This window comes from Chrysochloris asiatica, unplaced genomic scaffold (assembly GCF_000296735.1).
Source record: "Chrysochloris asiatica unplaced genomic scaffold, ChrAsi1.0 scaffold00038, whole genome shotgun sequence".
In the NCBI taxonomy this organism is placed as follows: domain Eukaryota; kingdom Metazoa; phylum Chordata; class Mammalia; order Afrosoricida; family Chrysochloridae; genus Chrysochloris; species Chrysochloris asiatica.
Window position 1 is genome coordinate 20,329,905 of NW_006408556.1, and position 4,583 is coordinate 20,334,487.

Sequence of the window (4,583 nt, forward strand, 5' to 3'; positions counted from 1 at the left end):
AAAATTTGAACTAACCAGGTAAACAATAGCAACTATAAACATTTTCATTTACTTCTTTGAATATTATTTACATTATATAAGGGTAAGTCAAAAAGTATTGTAACAAAGTCACAGACAGTTTTATTTTTAAAAATTCAAAATGTGAAGCTATTGTTTCTCAACATATCCTCCATTTAAGTCTACCCACTTCTGCAGATGGGGTCCCACAGAGTGGTTGGTGGGCTTGAACTGGTGACCTTTTGATTAGCAACCAAGCACCTTAACATCTGTGCTATTGGGACTTCTCCTGAAGAGCCCTGTTGATACTGTTGTTTGCAGTTGCATTGAGACTCTGTTTGCAGACTCACAGAGACTCTGTTTAGGGTTTCTGAGGAGTGAACCTTGCAGTTCGAATGGGCCTCGTGGTCCCAAGCATTAACCTGCAGTGCCATACCAGGATTTTACAGCCTTGGAAACCGTATGGGGCAGTTGTATTTGGTCCTTACATGGGTGATATGAGTTGGAATTGACTCAATGGGTTTGGGCTATTGGGTTGTTGTGTTTTGGGCCCTAATCCAATTGAACTGTTGTCCTTATAAAAAGAAGAGTAGAGACAGAAATAGAGAGAAGGCAGGAGGAGGGAGAAAGAGATGAAGAAAGAGACAGAAAGAAAAATAGAGGGAGAGAGAAGCCAGCCCTGTGAAGATGGAGGTAACTGAGGGAATGCCTGGGACTACCTTCTGGTGTGGCACTGTGAATTAGTACTGGACTGTGAACCACAAGGTTAGCAGTTCAAACCCACCAGCTGCTCCTCAGAAACCCTATACAGGGTCACTATGAGTCAGAACAGACTGGATTGCACTTAAAAACAATAACCAGAAACTAGTAGAGTCAAGAAAATGTCTTCTTCTAGAGTCTTTCTCTAGGTTCTGTCTCTAGATCTATGAGGAAATACATTTCTGTGTTTTGTTTGTTGTTAGTTGCCATCCAGTCAGTTCTAACTTGTAGTACTGGATCCCATGGTCAGTTTGAACAGCAAGGAAATTAATATAACCAAGTAAGTAGTGTCTGTAGAGGCTTCTTTACTAGAATGTTACGTTTTCAGTCTTCTTGTTAATTGCTGCTGAGTCGATTTCAACTCACAGTGACACTGTTTCTAAGGAGGGACTGGTGAGTTAGCAGTCCGGTGCTTATCCTACAGCACCACACCAGGACTCCATTTTTAATCTTAGATGAAGTCTTTAAAGTCAACAGTGTCTTCCAATAAGACCACAAACTGTTTTAGAAGGCTAGTAAGCATGTGTGCTGGACACCTTCCCTTGAGATGAGTGAACAGAGAACCCTAAGCAAGGAGATCAGCAGGAGATCAGTAGCTGGAGGTGAAATGGAATTGGAGGAACCATAAATATGAAACAACACCCAGCAGCAGAGAGCACAAATTCTCTAAAAATAGACCAGTGGGAGGGGAATTGATGAATACAATGAACGGGAAGCACTTTACCCCTGGGAATCACTCACCTTCACAGTCCATCCAGATAACCAGACTTTGAAAGTTAGCCAGGGGGTAGATACCACCAACAATCTAAGACAAAGATAGTAAGATTCTCTCCTAATTAATTTTATGAACCTAAAATTCTATTTAGTGATTAATAGGTGAGGTTGTTGACTACTTAAACAATGGCACTTAGGGAATGTAAATTAAAATTGTGAGGGTAAATTTTAGAACCTTAGAAATAATTTCTTTTGACTGTTTAGAATTGAAATCAACATATTTCCTGTCCTTTTGTTAAACAATACTAGAACTCAGCATAGTTTCCAGTCCCAATGCTAAATAACACGGAAATCAAGTAAACATAACACGGCACTTGATCTCGAGGGAATAGTTACCCCCTGGAAGATTCTGAGCCAAATAAAATAATTCATCAAGAGTAACGACTTGTTCAAGACATTTGCCTTGTTGTGACCGATATAAGATGTTATGTCGTACACTTTACTTAATTCCAACCAGTTCCCCAATTTTCAGGGCCTGAAAAATCCTACATATTTTCCCCTGACTTTCCTTTTCTGAAACTCACCAATACACTATCAAAGTGGTGTTTATAAGGTCTTAAAAATCTCAGTTTTGCTTGATCAACGGATTTTTCTGGTGGTATTCTGGGCAGTTGACATGTCAAAAGCAAACTCTTGCCATCAGATAGTTATTATAATTAATTTTAGAAATTGGAGAACAACAAGTGTTAATGAGCACATAGACCCCTCATCCATTGCTGGTGGATTGTAAAATAGTTCAACAGCTGAGCAGTTCCTCAAAATATTAAGCATAGAATTACCATATGACCCAGTATTTCCATGCATCAAGGTCACATTCAGACACTTGTACACAATCATACATTCCACCTCTAAGAAAGCTCAAAATTTGAGGCATTTGGTTTGTGTAAGAGCAGAGAGCAACAGGTGGAGACCTAACTCCATTTTAAACTGTGGTATAAGTACAAATTTCATTTTAAGCTCTTAAGGTATTTTTGTAGCAGCTGCTAACCTTTGAGCACACTCAATCAAAAGGCGATGCTTTTCTTAGTGATTGAGCTGAGAATGTAGGAAGAATCTACCTTAAGGGAACTTTGATGCAACACCCTTAATGAAAATTTCAGGCAGAAACAGACCTTGGGAAATGTTTTACTAAGTGTCTATTTGAACAGAGTGGTCTTTGGGAAAGCATCTTTTTAGCCTTCCCATTACCAATTTGAACCCTATACAGGGTTGCTATGAATCAGAACTGACTCAACAGCACTTAAAAACAACAAAAGGACGCACAGCTCCTCAGAAACCCTATACAGGATGGCTATGAGTCGAAATCAACTTGATGGCACTTAACAATAACAGGAGTCCTGTTGTGGTACAGTGCATTAATGTGCTAGACAGCAAAGCCGTTTGATCTACAAGGTCTGCAGTTCAAGCTCACCAGCCGCTCCTCGGAAACCCTATACAGGGTCGCTATGGGTTGGAACCAACTCGACGGCACTTCTCAACAACAACAATAACAAAGAATGCACAACTCCTCAGAAACCCTCTACAGGATCACTACGACTCAGAATCAACTCCATGGTACTCAACAACAACAACAAAAGAACTCTGCAATTACCCCTGCAATTATCCTCACCATCCAAGCTGTCACCCCATAAACATTCTGTCAACCAATCCTAGGAAAACTCATGCTTCATGATTCCCCACCCTTAACTTCCAGATTTGATTGACATGCAAGGAGAATATTCTAACTTAATTTCTTTATTGTAACCCCACAAAGATGTTTCCTTAATCATACATAATACTTCAGACTTCTTGGCTTCATTTCATGAGCCATGGAGAGCCCTGGTTTGAATTTATTTGATCATTAATAAACTTCTTTACTTTGATCCCAAGCAGAGTATGAGTTTTATTTGCCCATTAACAAGCATTATTCACAGTAGTCAAAAGGTAGAAGCAATCCAAATCATCAAGAGATGTGTAGATAAACAAAATGTAGTATATACAGACAAATGTGGTACATGCAGACAAATGTGGTATATACAGACAAATGTAGTATATACAGACAAATGTAGTATATACAGACAAATGTGGTATATACAGAGTTGCTATGAGTCCATACAGAATGAAATAAGTTTCAACAAGTGAAACAAATTAGACCCCAAAAGACAAATATTTTATGATCCCACTTAGATGAAATATACAGAAAACGCAAATACATATACTATGTTATTGGTTACCAGCAGTAGAGGAAGTTATTGTTTATGGGTGTTGAGTTTCTGTTTGAAAACGTTTTGGAAATAGTTGTTATTTTTGTACAACGTTGTGAATACTTAAATTCACAACGTTGTACAAAATTTTATGTCACATTTTCTATGCAAATAACATGGATCTTCTATGTTTGTTTGCCAACTGCTCACTCTCTGAGAAAGGCATTTTCTTAAATAGCACTATGCCATTGTGTTTTGCATGTTGCTTTAAAAAAAATTTTTTTAAAAAAAGCACATTTACAAAAATACCTCTGGAGGAGGAAGCTTCTGACAAATATAGAAGGCACACACTATTTGCATAAAAATACTGTGTTTTGTCACAGTTAAATAAAGACAAATTTTAAATGTTTTTCTTATGTACAAAATGAAAATTGTATTTATAAGAAATAAGTCCACCTGGGTTCTTAAAGCTTGTAAGTGGCCATCTTTAGATACAACTATTTATTTCTTCCTTTCCTGAGGAAGGAAGAGTGATGAATATTGAAGATGCTTGGAAACAATTAGTTCAAAGGACTAATGGGATAATATGAACATCAGTCTTAACAACCATGAGACCAGAAGGATTAGATGTTAACTACCACTGTCAACTACTCTGAAAGGGATCACATTAGAAGGTCTTAATAGAGTGGGAAAAAATGTAAAACAAAACTCAAAATTATATATATATATATACATAAATACCAAGTATACTGGTTAGAAGGAGACTGGAAGAGCCCAAGATTATGGCCCTTCGTCACCCTTCAAGTCTGGAACTGAACTCTCACTGATGGCTCAATTTTCAGCCAAGCAATGTTGTTGTTACGTGCCATC